We start from the raw sequence: 20,239 nt of genomic DNA on the forward strand, positions 1-20,239 counted from the left end.
AATGTCTCTGTCAATTGGGGAATGTTGGTTAATTTACTTACAGAATGTCTTTGTCTATTGGGGAATGTTGGTTAATTTAATTGCAGAATGTTGCAGTCAATTGGGGAATGTAGGTTAATTTAATTACAGAATGTCTCTGTCAATTACAGAATGTTGGTTAATTTAATTTCAGAATGTTGCAGTCAATTGGGGAATGTTGGTTAATTTAATTACAGAATGTTCCTGTCAATTGGGAAATGTTGGTTATTAATTTAATTACAGAATGTCTCTGTCAATTGGAGAATGTTGCTTAATTTAATTACAGAATGTCTCTGTCTGTTGGGGAATGTTGGTTTTTAATTTAATTAAAGAATGTTCCTGTCAATTGGGGAATGTTGGTTAATATAATTATAGAATGTTCCAGTCAATTGGGAAATGTTGGTTTACTGAATTACATAATGTCTCTGTCAACTGGGGAATGTTGGTTAATTTAATTACAGAATGTCTCTGTCAACTGGGGAATGTTGGTTAATTTAATTACAGAATGTCTCTGTCAACTGGGGAATGTTGGTTAATTTAATTACAGAATGTTGCAGTCAATTGGGGAATGTTGGTTAATTTAATTACAGAATGTTGCAGTCAATTGGGGAATGTTGGTTAATTTAATTACAGAATGTTGCAGTCAATTGGGGAATGTTGGTTAATTTAATTACAGAATGTTCCTGTCAATTGGGAAATGTTGGTTATTAATTTGATTACAGAATGTCTCTGTCAATTGGGGAATGTTGGTTAATTTAATTACAGAATGTTCCTGTCAATTGGAGAATGTTGGTTAATTTAATTACAAAATGTCTCTGTCTATTGGGAAATGTTGGTTAATTTGCTTACAGAATGTTCCTGTCAATTGGGGAATGTTGGTTAATTTAATTACAGAATGTTCCTGTCAATTGGGGAATGTTGGTTATTAATTGAATTACAGAATGTCCCAATCGATTGGTGAATGTTGGTTAAATTAATTACAGAATGTCTCTGTCAATTGGGGAATGTTGGTTAATTTAATTATAGAATATTCTTGCCAATTTCGGGAATGTTGGGTAATTTAATTACAGAATGTCTCTGTCAATTGGGGAATGTTGGTTAATTTTATTACAGAATGTTGCAGTCAATTGGGAAATGATGGTTAATTTAACTACAGAATGTTCCTGTCAATTGGGGAAAGTTGGTTATTAATTTAATTAAAGAATGTTCCTGTCAATTGTGGAATGTTGGTTAATTTAATTACAGAATGTTCCTGTCAATTGGGAAATGTTGGTTAATTTAATTACAGAATATCTCTGTCAATTGGGGAATGTTGGTTAATTTTATTACAGAATGTTGCTGTCAATTGGGGAATGATGGTTAATTTAATTACAGAATGTTCCTGTCAATTGGGGAATGTTGGTTAATATAATTACAGAATGTTAAAGTCAATTGGGAAATGTTGGTCAATTTAATTACAGAATGTCTCTGTCAACTGGGGAATGTTGGTTAATTTAATTACAGCATGTTGCAGTCAATTGGGAAATGTTGGTTAATTTAATTGCAGAATGTTGCAGTCAATTGGGGAATGATGGTTAATTTAATTACAGAATGTTCCTGTCAATTGGGGAATGTTGGTTATTAATTTAATTATAGAATGTCTCTGTCTATTGGGGAATGTTGGTTAATTTAATTACAGAATGTTCCTGTCAATTGGGGAATGATGGTTAATTTAATTACAGAATGTCTCTGTCAATTGTGGTATGTTGGTTAATTTAATTACAGAATCTGTCTGTCAATAGTGGAATGTTGGTTAATTTAATTACAGAATGTTCCTGCCAATTGGGGAATGTTGGTTAATTTAATTACAGAATGTTTCTGTCAATTGGGGAATGATGGTTTATTTAATTACAGAATGTTCCTGTCAGTTGGAGAATGTTGGTTAATTTAATTACAGAATGTCTCTGTCTATTGGGGAATGTTGGTTGATTTACTTACAGAATGTTCCTGTCAATTGGGGAATGTTGGTTAATTTAATTACAGAATGTTCCTGTCAATTGGGGAATGTTGGTTATTAATTTAATTACAGAATGTCTCTGTCAATTGGGGAATGTTGGTTAATTTAATTACAGAATGTCTCTGTCAACTGGGCAATGTTGGTTAATTTAATTACAGAATGTTGCAGTCAATTGGGGAATGTTGGTTAATTTAATTACAGAATGTTGCAGTCAATTTGGGAATGATGGTTAATTTAATTACAGGATGTTCCTGTCAATTGGGGAATGTTGGTTATTAATTTAATTACAGAATGTCTCTGTCTATTGGGGAATGTTGGTTAATTTAATGACAGAATGTCTCTGTCAATTGGGGAATGTTGATTAACTTAATTACAGAATGTCTCTGTCAATTGGGGAATGTTGATTAATTTAAATACAGAATGTTCCTGTCTATTGGGGAATGTTGGTTAATTTAATTACAGAATGTTCCTGTCAATTGGGGAATGATGGTTAATTTAATTACATAATGTCTCTGTCAATTGTGGTATGTTGGTTAATTTAATTACAGAACCTGTCTGTCAATAGTGGAATGTTGGTTAATTTAATTACAGAATGTTCCTCCCAATTGGGGAATGATGGTTAATTTAATTACAGAATGTTGCTGTCAGTTGGAGAATGTTGGTTAATTTAATTACAGAATGTCTCTGTCTATTGGGGAATGTTGGTTGATTTACTTACAGAATGTTCCTGTCAATTGGGGAAGGTTGGTTAATTAAATTACAGAATGCTCCTATCAATTGTGGAAAGTTGATAATTTAATCAAAGAATGTTCCAGTCAATTGGGAAATGTTGGTTAATTTAATTAAAGAATGTCTCTGTCAATTGGGGAATGTTGGTTAATTTACTTACAGAATGTCTTTGTCTATTGGGGAATGTTGGTTAATTTAATTGCAGAATGTTGCAGTCAATTGGGGAATGTAGGTTAATTTAATTACAGAATGTCTCTGTCAATTACAGAATGTTGGTTAATTTAATTACAGAATGTTGCAGTCAATTGGGGAATGTTGGTTAATTTAATTACAGAATGTTGCAGTCAATTGGGGATTGTCGGTTAATTTAATTACAGAATGTTCCTGTCAATTGAGAAATGTTGGTTATTAATTTAATTACAGAATGTCTCTGTCAATTGGGGAATGTTGGTTAATTTAATTACAGAATGTTCCTGTCAATTGGAGAATGTTGGTTAATTTAATTACAAAATGTTCCTGTCAATTGGGGAATGTTGGTTATTAATTGAATTACAGAATGTCCCAATCGATTGGTGAATGTTGGTTAAATTAATTACAGAATGTCTCTGTCAATTGGGGAATGTTGGTTAATTTAATTATAGAATATTCTTGCCAATTTGGGGAATGTTGGGTAATTTAATTACAGAATGTCTCTGTCAATTGGGGAATGTTGGTTAATTTTATTACAGAATGTTGCAGTCAATTGGGAAATGATGGTTAATTTAACTACAGAATGTTCCTGTCAATTGGGGAAAGTTGGTTAATTTAAATTACAGAATCTGTCTGTCAATTGTGGAATTTTGGTTAATTTAATTACAGAATGTTGCAGTCAATTGGGGAATGTTGGTTAATTTAATTACTGAATGTCTCTGTCAATTGGGGAATGTTGGTTAATTTAATTACAGAATGTTGCAGGCAATTGGGGAATGTTGGTTAATTTAATTACAGAAAGTTTCTATCAATTGTGAAATGTTGGTTATTAATTTAATTACAGAATGTCTCTGTCAATTGGGGAATGTTGGTTAATTTAATTACAGAATGTTCCTGTCAATTGGAGAATGTTGGTTAATTTAATTACAAAATGTCTCTGTCTATTGGGGAATGTTGGTTAATTTAATTACAGAATGTTGCAGTCAATTGGGGAATGTTGGTTAATTTAATTACAGAATGTTGCAGTCAATTGGGGAATGATGGTTAATTTAATTACAGAATGTTCCTGTCAATTGGGGAATGATGGTTATTAATTTAATTACAGAATGTCTCTGTCTATTGGGGAATGTTGGTTAATTTAATGACAGAATGTCTCTGTCAATTGGGGAATGTTGATTAACTTAATTACAGAATGTCTCTGTCAATTGGGGAATGTTGATTAATTTAATTACAGAATGTTCCTGTCTATTGGGGAATGTTGGTTAATTTAATTACAGAATGTCTCTGTCAATTGTGGTATGTTGGTTAATTTAATTACAGAACCTGTCTGTCAATAGTGGAATGTTGGTTAATTTAATTACAGAATGTTCCTGCCAATTGGGGAATGTTGGTTAATTTAATTGCAGAATGTTGCAGTCAATTGGGGAATGTAGGTTAATTTAATTACAGAATGTCTCTGTCAATTACAGAATGTTGGTTAATTTAATTACAGAATGTTGCAGTCAATTGGGGAATGTTGGTTAATTTAATTACAGAATGTTGCAGTCAATTGGGGATTGTCGGTTAATTTAATTACAGAATGTTCCTGTCAATTGAGAAATGTTGGTTATTAATTTAATTACAGAATGTCTCTGTCAATTGGGGAATGTTGGTTAATTTAATTACAGAATGTTCCTGTCAATTGGAGAATGTTGGTTAATTTAATTACAAAATGTTCCTGTCAATTGGGGAATGTTGGTTATTAATTGAATTACAGAATGTCCCAATCGATTGGTGAATGTTGGTTAAATTAATTACAGAATGTCTCTGTCAATTGGGGAATGTTGGTTAATTTAGTTATAGAATATTCTTGCCAATTTGGGGAATGTTGGGTAATTTAATTACAGAATGTCTCTGTCAATTGGGGAATGTTGGTTAATTTTATTACAGAATGTTGCAGTCAATTGGGAAATGATGGTTAATTTAACTACAGAATGTTCCTGTCAATTGGGGAAAGTTGGTTAATTTAAATTACAGAATCTGTCTGTCAATTGTGGAATTTTGGTTAATTTAATTACAGAATGTTGCAGTCAATTGGGGAATGTTGGTTAATTTAATTACTGAATGTCTCTGTCAATTGGGGAATGTTGGTTAATTTAATTACAGAATGTTGCAGGCAATTGGGGAATGTTGGTTAATTTAATTACAGAAAGTTTCTATCAATTGTGAAATGTTGGTTATTAATTTAATTACAGAATGTCTCTGTCAATTGGGGAATGTTGGTTAATTTAATTACAGAATGTTCCTGTCAATTGGAGAATGTTGGTTAATTTAATTACAAAATGTCTCTGTCTATTGGGGAATGTTGGTTAATTTAATTACAGAATGTTGCAGTCAATTGGGGAATGTTGGTTAATTTAATTACAGAATGTTGCAGTCAATTGGGGAATGATGGTTAATTTAATTACAGAATGTTCCTGTCAATTGGGGAATGTTGGTTATTAATTTAATTACAGAATGTCTCTGTCTATTGGGGAATGTTGGTTAATTTAATGACAGAATGTCTCTGTCAATTGGGGAATGTTGATTAACTTAATTACAGAATGTCTCTGTCAATTGGGGAATGTTGATTAATTTAATTACAGAATGTTCCTGTCTATTGGGGAATGTTGGTTAATTTAATTACAGAATGTCTCTGTCAATTGTGGTATGTTGGTTAATTTAATTACAGAACCTGTCTGTCAATAGTGGAATGTTGGTTAATTTAATTACAGAATGTTCCTGCCAATTGGGGAATGATGGTTAATTTAATTACAGAATGTTGCTGTCAGTTGGAGAATGTTGGTTAATTTAATTACAGAATGTCTCTGTCTATTGGGGAATGTTGGTTGATTTACTTACAGAATGTTCCTGTCAATTGGGGAAGGTTGGTTATGAATTTGATTTCAGAATGTTCCTGTGAATTGGGCAATGTTGGTTAATTCAATTACAGAATGCTCCTATCAATTGTGGAAAGTTGATAATTTAATCAAAGAATGTTCCAGTCAATTGGGAAATGTTGGTTAATTTAATTAAAGAATGTCTCTGTCAATTGGGGAATGTTGGTTAATTTACTTACAGAATGTCTTTGTCTATTGGGGAATGTTGGTTAATTTAATTGCAGAATGTTGCAGTCAATTGGGGAATGTAGGTTAATTTAATTACAGAATGTCTCTGTCAATTACAGAATGTTGGTTAATTTAATTACAGAATGTTGCAGTCAATTGGGGAATGTTGGTTAATTTAATTACAGAATGTTGCAGTCAATTGGGGATTGTTGGTTAATTTAATTACAGAATGTTCCTGTCAATTGGGAAATGTTGGTTATTAATTTAATTACAGAATGTCTCTGTCAATTGGGGAATGTTGGTTAATTTAATTACAGAATGTTCCTGTCAATTGGAGAATGTTGGTTAATTTAATTACAAAATGTCTCTGTCTATTTGGGAATGTTGGTTAATTTGCTTACAGAATGTTCCTGTCAATTGGTGAATGTTGGTTAATTTAATTACAGAATGTTCCTGTCACTTGGGGTATGTTGGTTATTAATTGAATTACAGAATGTTCCAATCGATTGGTGAATGTTGGTTAAATTAATTACAGATTGTCTCTGTCATTTGGGGAATGTTGGTTAATTTAATTATAGAATATTCCTGCCAATTGGGGAATGTTGGGTAATTTAATTACAGACTGTCTCTGGCAATTGGGGAATGTTGGTTAATTTTATTACAGAATGTTGCAGTCAATTGGGGAATGTTGGCTAATTTAATTACAGAATGTTACAGTCAATTGGGAAATGTTGGTTAATTTAATTACAGAATGTCTCTGTCAACTGGGGAATGTTGGTTAATTTAATTACAGAATGTTGCAGCCAATTGGGGAATGTTGGTTAATTTAATTACAGAATGTTGCAGTCAATTGGGGAATGATGGTTAATTTAATTACAGAATGTTCCTGTCAATTGGGGAATGTTGGTTATTAATTTAATTACAGAATGTCTCTGTCTGTTGGGGAATGTTGGTTAATTTAATGACAGAATGTCTCTGTCAATTGTGGTATGTTGGTTAATTTAATTACAGAATCTGTCTGTCAATAGTGGAATGTTGGTTAATTTAATTACAGAATGTTCCTGCCAATTGGGGAATGATGGTTAATTTAATTACAGAATGTTGCTGTCAGTTGGAGAATGTTGCTTAATTTAATTACAGAATGTCTCTGTCTATTGGGGAATGTTGGTTGATTTACTTACAGAATGTTCCTGTCAACTGGGGAATGTTGGTTAATTTAATTACAGAATGTTCCTGTCAATTGGGGAATGTTGGTTAATTTAATTACAGAATGTTCCTGTCAATTGGGGAATGTTGGTTATTAATTTAATTACAGAATGTCTCCGTCAATTGGGGAATGTTGGTTAATTTAATTACAGAATGTTGCAGTCAATTGGGGAATGTTGGTTAATTTAATTACAGAATGTTCCTGTCAATTGGAGAATGTTGGTTAATTTAATTACATAATGTCTCTGTCAATTGGGGAATGTTGGTTAATTTAATTACAGAATTTCTCTGTCAATTGGAGAATGTTGGTTATTAATTGAATTACAGAATGTTCCAATCGATTGGAGAATGTTGGTTAATTTAATTACAGAATGTCTTTGTCAATTGGGGAATGTTGGTTAATTTAATTATAGAACATTCCTGCCAATTGGGGAAGGTTGGTTATGAATTTGATTACAGAATGTTCCTGTCAATTGGGCAATGTTGGTTAATTAAATTACAGAATGCTCCTGTCAATTGTGGAAAGTTGATAATTTAATCAAAGAATGTTCCAGTCAATTGGGAAATGTTGGTTAATTTAATTAAAGAATGTCTCTGTCAATTGGGGAATGTTGGTTCATATAATTATAGAATGTTCCAGTCAATTGGGAAATGTTGGTTTACTGAATTACATAATGTCTCTGTCAACTGGGGAATGTTGGTTAATTTAATTACAGAATGTCTCTGTCAACTGGGGAATGTTGGTTAATTTAATTACAGAATGTTGCAGTCAATTGGGGAATGTTGGTTAATTTAATTACAGAATGTTGCAGTCAATTGGGGAATGTTGTTAATTTAATTACAGAATGTTCCTGTCAATTGGGAAATGTTGGTTATTAATTTGATTACAGAATGTCTCTGTCAATTGGGGAATGTTGGTTAATTTAATTACAGAATGTTCCTGTCAATTGGAGAATGTTGGTTAATTTAATTACAAAATGTCTCTGTCTATTGGGGAATGTTGGTTAATTTGCTTACAGAATGTTCCTGTCAACTGGGGAATGTTGGTTAATTTAATTACAGAATGTTCCTGTCAATTGGGGAATGTTGGTTATTAATTGAATTACAGAATGTCCCAATCGATTGGTGAAAGTTGGTTAAATTAATTACAGAATGTCTCTGTCAATTGGGGAATGTTGGGTAATTTAATTACAGAATGTTGCAGTCAATTGGGAAATGATGGTTAATTTAACTACAGAATGTTCCTGTCAATTGGGGAAAGTTGGTTATTAATTTAATTAAAGAATGTTCCTGTCAATTGTGGAATGTTGGTTAATATAATTACAGAATGTTCCAGACAATTGGGGAATGTTGGTTAATTTAATTACTGAATGTCCCTGTCAATTGGGGAATGTTGGTTAATTTAATTACAGAATGTCTCTGTCAATTGGGGAATGTTGGTTAATTTAATTACAGCATGTTGCAGTCAATTGGGGAATGTTGATTAAGTTAATTACAGAATGTCTCTGTCAATTGGGGAATGTTGGTTAATTTAATTATAGAATATTCTTGCCAATTTGGGGAATGTTGGGTAATTTAATTACAGAATGTTGCAGTCAATTGGGAAATGATGGTTAATTTAACTACAGAATGTTCCTGTCAATTGGGGAAAGTTGGTTATTAATTTAATTAAAGAATGTTCCTGTCAATTGTGGAATGTTGGTTAATATAATTACAGAATGATCCAGTCAATTGGGGAATGTTGGTTAATTTAATTACTGAATGTCTCTGTCAATTGGGGAATGTTGGTTAATTTAATTACAGAATGTTGCAGTCAATTGGGGAATGTTGGTTAATTTAATTACAGAAAGTTTCTGTCAATTGGGAAATGTTGGTTATTAATTTAATTACAGAATGTCTCTGTCAATTGGGGAATGTTGGTTAATTTAATTACAGAATGTTCCTGTCAATTGGAGAAAGTTGGTTAATTTAATTACAAAATGTCTCTGTCTATTGGGGAATGTTGGTTAATTTAATTACAGAATGTTGCAGTCAATTGGGGAATGTTGGTTAATTTAATTACAGAATGTTGCAGTCAATTGGGGAATGATGGTTAATTTAATTACAGAATGTTCCTGTCAATTGGGGAATGTTGGTTATTAATTTAATTACAGAATGTCTCTGTCTATTGGGGAATGTTGGTTAATTTAATGACAGAATGTCTCTGTCAATTGGGGAATGTTGATTAACTTAATTACAGAATGTCTCTGTCAATTGGGGAATGTTGATTAATTTAATTACAGAATGTTCCTGTCTATTGGGGAATGTTGGTTAATTTAATTACAGAATGTTCCTGTCAGTTGGGGAATGATGGTTAATTTAATTACATAATGTCTCTGTCAATTGTGGTATGTTGGTTAATTTAATTACAGAACCTGTCTGTCAATAGTGGAATGTTGGTTAATTTAATTACAGAATGTTCCTGCCAATTGGGGAATGATGGTTAATTTAATTACAGAATGTTGCTGTCAGTTGGAGAATGTTGGTTAATTTAATTACAGAATGTCTCTGTCTATTGGGGAATGTTGGTTGATTTACTTACAGAATGTTCCTGTCAATTGGGGAAGGTTGGTTATGAATTTGATTTCAGAATGTTCCTGTGAATTGGGCAATGTTGGTTAATTAAATTACAGAATGCTCCTATCAATTGTGGAAAGTTGATAATTTAATCAAAGAATGTTCCAGTCAATTGGGAAATGTTGGTTAATTTAATTAAAGAATGTCTCTGTCAATTGGGGAATGTTGGTTAATTTACTTACAGAATGTCTTTGTCTATTGGGGAATGTTGGTTAATTTAATTGCAGAATGTTGCAGTCAATTGGGGAATGTAGGTTAATTTAATTACAGAAAGTCTCTGTCAATTACAGAATGTTGGTTAATTTAATTACAGAATGTTGCAGTCAATTGGGGAATGTTGGTTAATTTAATTACTGAATGTCTCTGTCAATTGGGGAATGTTGGTTAATTTAATTACAGAATGTTGCAGTCAATTGGGGAATGTTGGTTAATTTAATTACAGAAAGTTTCTGTCAATTGGGAAATGTTGGTTATTAATTTAATTACAGAATGTCTCTGTCAATTGGGGAATGTTGGTTAATTTAATTACAGAATGTTCCTGTCAATTGGAGAAAGTTGGTTAATTTAATTACAAAATGTCTCTGTCTATTGGGGAATGTTGGTTAATTTAATTACAGAATGTTGCAGTCAATTGGGGAATGTTGGTTAATTTAATTACAGAATGTTGCAGTCAATTGGGGAATGATGGTTAATTTAATTACAGAATGTTCCTGTCAATTGGGGAATGTTGGTTATTAATTTAATTACAGAATGTCTCTGTCTATTGGGGAATGTTGGTTAATTTAATGACAGAATGTCTCTGTCAATTGGGGAATGTTGATTAACTTAATTACAGAATGTCTCTGTCAATTGGGGAATGTTGATTAATTTAATTACAGAATGTTCCTGTCTATTGGGGAATGTTGGTTAATTTAATTACAGAATGTTCCTATCAATTGGGGAATGATGGTTAATTTAATTACATAATGTCTCTGTCAATTGTGGTATGTTGGTTAATTTAATTACAGAACCTGTCTGTCAATAGTGGAATGTTGGTTAATTTAATTACAGAATGTTCCTGCCAATTGGGGAATGATGGTTAATTTAATTACAGAATGTTGCTGTCAGTTGGAGAATGTTGGTTAATTTAATTACAGAATGTCTCTGTCTATTGGGGAATGTTGGTTGATTTACTTACAGAATGTTCCTGTCAATTGGGGAAGGTTGGTTATGAATTTGATTTCAGAATGTTCCTGTGAATTGGGCAATGTTGGTTAATTAAATTACAGAATGCTCCTATCAATTGTGGAAAGTTGATAATTTAATCAAAGAATGTTCCAGTCAATTGGGAAATGTTGGTTAATTTAATTAAAGAATGTCTCTGTCAATTGGGGAATGTTGGTTAATTTACTTACAGAATGTCTTTGTCTATTGGGGAATGTTGGTTAATTTAATTGCAGAATGTTGCAGTCAATTGGGGAATGTAGGTTAATTTAATTACAGAAAGTCTCTGTCAATTACAGAATGTTGGTTAATTTAATTACAGAATGTTGCAGTCAATTGGGGAATGTTGGTTAATTTAATTACAGAATGTTGCAGTCAATTGGGGATTGTTGGTTAATTTAATTACAGAATGTTCCTGTCAATTGGGAAATGTTGGTTATTAATTTAATTACAGAATGTCTCTGTCAATTGGGGAATGTTGGTTAATTTAATTACAGAATGTTCCTGTCAATTGGAGAATGTTGGTTAATTTAATTACAAAATGTCTCTGTCTATTTGGGAATGTTGGTTAATTTGCTTACAGAATGTTCCTGTCAATTGGTGAATGTTGGTTAATTTAATTACAGAATGTTCCTGTCACTTGGGGTATGTTGGTTATTAATTGAATTACAGAATGTTCCAATCGATTGGTGAATGTTGGTTAAATTAATTACAGATTGTCTCTGTCATTTGGGGAATGTTGGTTAATTTAATTATAGAATATTCCTGCCAATTGGGGAATGTTGGTTAATTTAATTACAGAATGTTACAGTCAATTGGGAAATGTTGGTTAATTTAATTACAGACTGTCTCTGGCAATTGGGGAATGTTGGTTAATTTTATTACAGAATGTTACAGTCAATTGGGAAATGTTGGTTAATTTAATTACAGAATGTCTCTGTCAACTGGGGAATGTTGGTTAATTTAATTACAGAATGTTGCAGCCAATTGGGGAATGTTGGTTAATTTAATTACAGAATGTTGCAGTCAATTGGGGAATGATGGTTAATTTAATTACAGAATGTTCCTGTCAATTGGGGAATGTTGGTTATTAATTTAATTACAGAATGTCTCTGTCTGTTGGGGAATGTTGGTTAATTTAATGACAGAATATCTCTGTCAATTGTGGTATGTTGGTTAATTTAATTACAGAATCTGTCTGTCAATAGTGGAATGTTGGTTAATTTGCTTACAGAATGTTCCTGTCAATTGGTGAATGTTGGTTAATTTAATTACAGAATGTTCCTGTCACTTGGGGTATGTTGGTTATTAATTGAATTACAGAATGTTCCAATCGATTGGTGAATGTTGGTTAAATTAATTACAGATTGTCTCTGTCATTTGGGGAATGTTGGTTAATTTAATTATAGAATATTCCTGCCAATTGGGGAATGTTGGTTAATTTAATTACAGAATGTTCCTGTCAATTGGGGAATGTTGGTTGTTAATTTAATTAAAGAATGTTCCTGTCAATTGTGGAATGTTGGTTAATATAATTACAGAATGTTACAGTCAATTGGGAAATGTTGGTTAATTTAATTACAGAATGTCTCTGTCAACTGGGGAATGTTGGTTAATTTAATTACAGAATGTTGCAGCCAATTGGGGAATGTTGGTTAATTTAATTACAGAATGTTGCAGTCAATTGGGGAATGATGGTTAATTTAATGACAGAATATCTCTGTCAATTATGGTATGTTGGTTAATTTAATTACAGAATCTGTCTGTCAATAGTAGAATGTTGGTTAATTTAATTACAGAATGTTCCTGCCAATTGGGGAATGATGGTTAATTTAATTACAGAATGTTGCTGTCAGTTGGAGAATGTTGCTTAATTTAATTACAGAATGTCTCTGTCTATTGGGGAATGTTGGTTGATTTACTTACAGAATGTTCCTGTCAACTGGGGAATGTTGGTTAATTTAATTACAGAATGTTCCTGTCAATTGGGGAATGTTGGTTAATTTAATTACAGAATGTTGCAGTCAATTGGGGAATGTTGGTTAATTTAATTACTGAATGTCTCTGTCAATTGGGGAATGTTGGTTAATTTAATTACAGAATGTTGCAGTCAATTGGGGAATGTTGGTTAATTTAATTACAGAAAGTTCCTGTCAATTGGGAAATGTTGGTTATTAATTTAATTACAGAATGTCTCTGTCAATTGGGGAATGTTGGTTAATTTAATTACAGAATGTTCCTGTCAATTGGAGAATGTTGGTTAATTTAATTACAAAATGTCTCTGTCTATTGGGGAATGTTGGGTAATTTAATTACAGAATGTCTCTGTCAATTGGGGAATGTTGGTTAATTTTATTACAGAATGTTGCAGTCAATTGGGAAATGATGGTTAATTTAACTACAGAATGTTCCTGTCAATTGGGGAAAGTTGGTTATTAATTTAATTAAAGAATGTTCCTGTCAATTGTGGAATGTTGGTTAATATAATTACAGAATGTTCCAGTCAATTGGGAAATGTTGGTTAATTTAATTACAGAATGTCTCTGTCAATTGGGGAATGTTGGTTAATTTAATTACAGCATGTTGCAGTCAATTGGGGAATGTTGATTAACTTAATTACAGAATGTCTCAGTCAATTGTGGTATGTTGGTTAATTTAAATTACAGAATCTGTCTGTCAATAGTGGAATTTTGGTTAATTTAATTACAGAATGTTGCAGTCAATTGGGGAATGTTGGTTAATTTAATTACTGAATGTCTCTGTCAATTGGGGAATGTTGGTTAATTTAATTACAGAATGTTGCAGTCAATTGGGGAATGTTGGTTAATTTAATTACAGAAAGATCCTGTCAATTGGGAAATGTTGGTTATTAATTTAATTACAGAATGTCTCTGTCAATTGGGGAATGTTGGTTAATTTAATTACAGAATGTTCCTGTCAATTGGAGAATGTTGGTTAATTTAATTACAAAATGTCTCTGTCTATTGGGGAATGTTGGTTAATTTGCTTACAGAATGTTCCTGTCAATTGGGGAATGTTGGTTAATTTAATTACAGGATGTCTCTGTCAATTGGGGAATGTTGGTTAATTTAATTATAGAATATTCCTGCCAATTGGGGAATGTTGGGTAATTTAATTACAGAATGTCTCTGTCAATTGGGGAATGTTGGTTAATTTAATTATAGAATATTCCTGCCAATTGGGGAATATTGGTTAATTTTATTACAGAATGTTGCAGTCAATTGGGGAATGATGGTTAATTTAATTACAGAATGTTCCTGTCAATTGGGGAATGTTGGTTAATATAATTACAGAATGTTACAGTCAATTGGGAAATGTTGGTTAATTTAATTACAGAATGTCTCTGTCAACTGGGGAATGTTGGTTAATTTAATTACAGCAAGTTGCAGTCAATTGGGAAATGTTGGTTAATTTAATTGCAGAATGTTGCAGTCAATTGGGGAATGATGGTTAATTTAATTACAGAATGTTCCTGTCAATTGGGGAATGTTGGTTATTAATTTAATTATAGAATGTCTCTGTCTATTGGGGAATGTTGGTTAATTTAATGACAGAATGTCTCTGTCAATTGGGGAATGTTGATTAACTTAATTACAGAATGTCTCTGTCAATTGGGGAATGTTGATTAATTTAATTACAGAATGTTCCTGTCTATTGGGGAATGTTGGTTAATTTAATTACAGAATGTTCCTGTCAATTGGGGAATGATGGTTAATTTAATTACAGAATGTCTCTGTCAACTGGGGAATGTTGGTTAATTTAATTACAGAATGTTGCAGCCAATTGGGGAATGTTGGTTAATTTAATTACAGAATGTTGCAGTCAATTGGGGAATGATGGTTAATTTAATTACAGAATGTTCCTGTCAATTGGGGAATGTTGGTTATTAATTTAATTACAGAATGTCTCTGTCTGTTGGGGAATGTTGGTTAATTTAATGACAGAATGTCTCTGTCAATTGTGGAATGTTGATTAACTTAATTACAGAATGTTCCTGTCTATTGGGGAATGTTGGTTAATTTAATTACAGAATGTTCCTGTCAATTGGGGAATAATGGTTAATTTAATTACAGAATGTCTCTGTCAATTGTGGTATGTTGGTTAATTTAATTACAGAATCTGTCTGTCAATAGTGGAATGTTGGTTAATTTAATTACAGAATGTTCCTGCCAATTGGGGAATGATGGTTAATTTAATTACAGAATGTCTCTGTCTGTTGGGGAATGTTGGTTTTTAATTTAATTAAAGAATGTTCCTGTCAATTGGGGAATGTTGGTTAATATAATTATAGAATGTTCCAGTCAATTGGGAAATGTTGGTTTACTGAATTACATAATGTCTCTGTCAACTGGGGAATGTTGGTTAATTTAATTACAGAATGTCTCTGTCAACTGGGGAATGTTGGTTAATTTAATTACAGAATGTTGCAGTCAATTGGGGAATGTTGGTTAATTTAATTACAGAATGTTGCAGTCAATTGGGGAATGTTGGTTAATTTAATTACAGAATGTTCCTGTCAATTGGGAAATGTTGGTTATTAATTTGATTACAGAATGTCTCTGTCAATTGGGGAATGTTGGTTAATTTAATTACAGAATGTTCCTGTCAATTGGGGAATGTTGGTTAATTTAATTACAGAATGTTCCTGTCAATTGGCGAATGTTGGTTGTTAATTGAATTACAGAATGTCCCAATCGATTGGTGAATGTTGGTTAAATTAATTACAGAATGTCTCTGTCAATTGGGGAATGTTGGTTAATTTAATTATAGAATATTCTTGCCAATTTGGGGAATGTAGGGTAATTTAATTACAGAATGTCTCTGTCAATTGGGGAATGTTGGTTAATTTTATTACAGAATGTTGCAGTCAATTGGGAAATGATGGTTAATTTAACTACAGAATGTTCCTGTCAATTGGGGAAAGTTGGTTATTAATTTAATTAAAGAATGTTCCTGTCAATTGTGGAATGTTGGTTAATATAATTACAGAATGTTCCAGTCAATTGGGAAATGTTGGTTAATTTAATTACAGAATGTCTCTGTCAATTGGGGAATGTTGGTTAATTTTATTACAGAATGTTGCTGTCAATTGGGGAATGATGGTTAATTTAATTACAGAATGTTCCTGTCAATTGGGGAATGTTGGTTAATATAATTACAGAATGTTACAGTCAATTGGGAAATGTTGGTCAATTTAATTACAGAATGTCTCTGTCAACTGGGGAATGTTGGTTAATTTAATTACAGCATGTTGCAGTCAATTGGGAAATGTTGGTTAATTTAATTGCAGAATGTTGCAGTCATTTGGGGAATGATGGTTAATTTAATTACAGAATGTTCCTGTCAATTGGGGAATGTTGGTTATTAATTTAATTATAGAATGTCTCTGTCTATTGGGGAATGTTGGTTAATTTAATGACAGAATGTCTCTGTCAATTGGGGAATGTTGATTAACTTAATTACAGAATGTCTCTGTCAATTGGGGAATGTTGATTAATTTAATTACAGAATGTTCCTGTCTATTGGGGAATGTTGGTTAATTTAATTACAGAATGTTCCTGTCAATTGGGGAATGATGGTTAATTTAATTACAGAATGTCTCTGTCAATTGTGGTATGTTGGTTAATTTAATTACAGAATCTGTCTGTCAATAGTGGAATGTTTGTTAATTTAATTACAGAATGTTCCTGCCAATTGGGGAATGTTGGTTAATTTAATTACAGAATGTTTCTGTCAATTGGGGAATGATGGTTTATTTAATTACAGAATGTTCCTGTCAGTTGGAGAATGTTGGTTAATTTAATTACAGAATGTCTCTGTCTATTGGGGAATGTTGGTTGATTTACTTACAGAATGTTCCTGTCAATTGGGGAATGTTGGTTAATTTAATTACAGAATGTTCCTGTCAATTGGGGAATGTTGGTTATTAATTTAATTACAGAATGTCTCTGTCAATTGGGGAATGTTGGTTAATTTAATTACAGAATGTCTCTGTCAACTGGGGAATGTTGGTTAATTTAATTACAGAATGTTGCAGTCAATTGGGGAATGTTGGTTAATTTAATTACAGAATGTTGCAGTCAATTGGGGAATGATGGTTAATTTAATTACAGAATGTTCCTGTCAATTGGGGAATGTTGGTTATTAATTTAATTACAGAATGTCTCTGTCTATTGGGGAATGTTGGTTAATTTAATGACAGAATGTCTCTGTCAATTGGGGAATGTTGATTAACTTAATTACAGAATGTCTCTGTCAATTGGGGAATGTTGATTAATTTAATTACAGAATGTTCCTGTCTATTGGGGAATGTTGGTTAATTTAATTACAGAATGTTCCTGTCAATTGGGGAATGATGGTTAATTTAATTACATAATGTCTCTGTCAATTGTGGTATGTTGGTTAATTTAATTACAGAACCTGTCTGTCAATAGTGGAATGTTGGTTAATTTAATTACAGAATGTTCCTGCCAATTGGGGAATGATGGTTAATTTAATTACAGAATGTTGCTGTCAGTAGGAGAATGTTGGTTAATTTAATTACAGAATGTCTCTGCCTATTGGGGAATGTTGGTTGATTTACTTACAGAATGTTCCTGTCAATTGGGGAAGGTTGGTTATGAATTTGTTTACAGAATGTTCCTGTGAATTGGGCAATGTTGGTTAATTAAATTACAGAATGCTCCTATCAATTGTGGAAAGTTGATAATTTAATCAAAGAATGTTCCAGTCAATTGGGAAATATTGGTTAATTTAATTAAAGAATGTCTCTGTCAATTGGGGAATGTTGGTTAATTTACTTACAGAATGTCTTTGTCTATTGGGGAATGTTGGTTAATTTAATTGCAGAATGTTGCAGTCAATTGGGGAATGTAGGTTAATTTAATTACAGAATGTCTCTGTCAATTACAGAATGTTGGTTAATTTAATTTCAGAATGTTGCAGTCAATTGGGGAATGTTGGTTAATTTAATTACAGAATGTTGCAGTCAATTGGGGATTGTTGGTTAATTTAATTACAGAATGTTCCTGTCAATTGGGAAATGTTGGTTATTAATTTAATTACAGAATGTCTCTGTCAATTGGAGAATGTTGGTTAATTTAATTACAGAATGTCTCTGTCAACTGGGGAATGTTGGTTAATTTAATTACAGAATGTCTCTGTCAACTGGGGAATGTTGGTTAATTTAATTACAGAATGTTGCAGTCAATTGGGGAATGTTGGTTAATTTAATTACAGAATGTTGCAGTCAATTGGGGAATGTTGGTTAATTTAATTACAGAATGTTCCTGTCAATTGGGAAATGTTGGTTATTAATTTAATTATAGAATGTCTCTGTCTATTGGGGAATGTTGGTTAATTTAATGACAGAATGTCTCTGTCAATTGGGGAATGTTGATTAACTTAATTACAGAATGTCTCTGTCAATTGGGGAATGTTGATTAATTTAATTACAGAATGTTCCTGTCTATTGGGGAATGTTGGTTAATTTAATTACAGAATGTTCCTGTCAATTGGGGAATGATGGTTAATTTAATTACAGAATGTCTCTGTCAATTGTGGTATGTTGGTTAATTTAATTACAGAATCTGTCTGTCAATAGTGGAATGTTGGTTAATTTAATTACAGAATGTTCCTTCCAATTGGGGAATGTTGGTTAATTTAATTACAGAATGTTTCTGTCAATTGGGGAATGATGGTTTATTTAATTACAGAATGTTCCTGTCAGTTGGAGAATGTTGGTTAATTTAATTACAGAATGTCTCTGTCTATTGGGGAATGTTGGTTGATTTACTTACAGAATGTTCCTGTCAATTGGGGAATGTTGGTTAATTTAATTACAGAATGTTCCTGTCAATTGGGGAATGTTGGTTATTAATTTAATTACAGAATGTCTCTGTCAATTGGGGAATGTTGGTTAATTTAATTACAGAATGTCTCTGTCAACTGGGGAATGTTGGTTAATTTAATTACAGAATGTTGCAGTCAATTGGGGAATGTTGGTTAATTTAATTACAGAATGTTGCAGTCAATTGGGGAATGATGGTTAATTTAATTACAGAATGTTCCTGTCAATTGGGGAATGTTGGTTATTAATTTAATTACAGAATGTCTCTGTCTATTGGGGAATGTTGGTTAATTTAATGACAGAATGTCTCTGTCAATTGGGGAATGTTGATTAACTTAATTACAGAATGTCTCTGTCAATTGGGGAATGTTGATTAATTTAATTACAGAATGTTCCTGTCTATTGGGGAATGTTGGTTAATTTAATTACAGAATGTTCCTGTCAATTGGGGAATGATGGTTAATTTAATTACATAATGTCTCTGTCAATTGTGGTATGTTGGTTAATTTAATTACAGAACCTGTCTGTCAATAGTGGAATGTTGGTTAATTTAATTACAGAATGTTCCTGCCAATTGGGGAATGATGGTTAATTTAATTACAGAATGTTGCTGTCAGTAGGAGAATGTTGGTTAATTTAATTACAGAATGTCTCTGCCTATTGGGGAATGTTGGTTGATTTACTTACAGAATGTTCCTGTCAATTGGGGAAGGTTGGTTATGAATTTGTTTGCAGAATGTTCCTGTGAATTGGGCAATGTTGGTTAATTAAATTACAGAATGCTCCTATCAATTGTGGAAAGTTGATAATTTAATCAAAGAATGTTCCAGTCAATTGGGAAATATTGGTTAATTTAATTAAAGAATGTCTCTGTCAATTGGGGAATGTTGGTTAATTTACTTACAGAATGTCTTTGTCTATTGGGGAATGTTGGTTAATTTAATTGCAGAATGTTGCAGTCAATTGGGGAATGTAGGTTAATTTAATTACAGAATGTCTCTGTCAATTACAGAATGTTGGTTAATTTAATTTCAGAATGTTGCAGTCAATTGGGGAATGTTGGTTAATTTAATTACAGAATGTTGCAGTCAATTGGGGATTGTTGGTTAATTTAATTACAGAATGTTCCTGTCAATTGGGAAATGTTGGTTATTAATTTAATTACAGAATGTCTCTGTCAATTGGAGAATGTTGGTTAATTTAATTACAGAATGTCTCTGTCAACTGGGGAATGTTGGTTAATTTAATTACAGAATGTCTCTGTCAACTGGGGAATGTTGGTTAATTTAATTACAGAATGTTGCAGTCAATTGGGGAATGTTGGTT

The 20,239-nt window shown here is 32.0% G+C and overlaps 1 protein-coding gene across 1 annotated transcript in view; it reads right to left on the reverse strand.

The window, feature by feature from the left end:
* LOC140409460 (galectin-3-binding protein-like) overlaps positions 1-20,239 on the reverse strand; it is a 419,647-nt gene that overhangs the window by 118,405 nt on the left and 281,003 nt on the right. The gene's annotated exons all lie outside the window — the stretch shown is intronic.

The sequence above is a fragment of the Scyliorhinus torazame genome, chromosome 3, assembly GCF_047496885.1.
Source record: "Scyliorhinus torazame isolate Kashiwa2021f chromosome 3, sScyTor2.1, whole genome shotgun sequence".
NCBI classification, from domain to species: domain Eukaryota; kingdom Metazoa; phylum Chordata; class Chondrichthyes; order Carcharhiniformes; family Scyliorhinidae; genus Scyliorhinus; species Scyliorhinus torazame.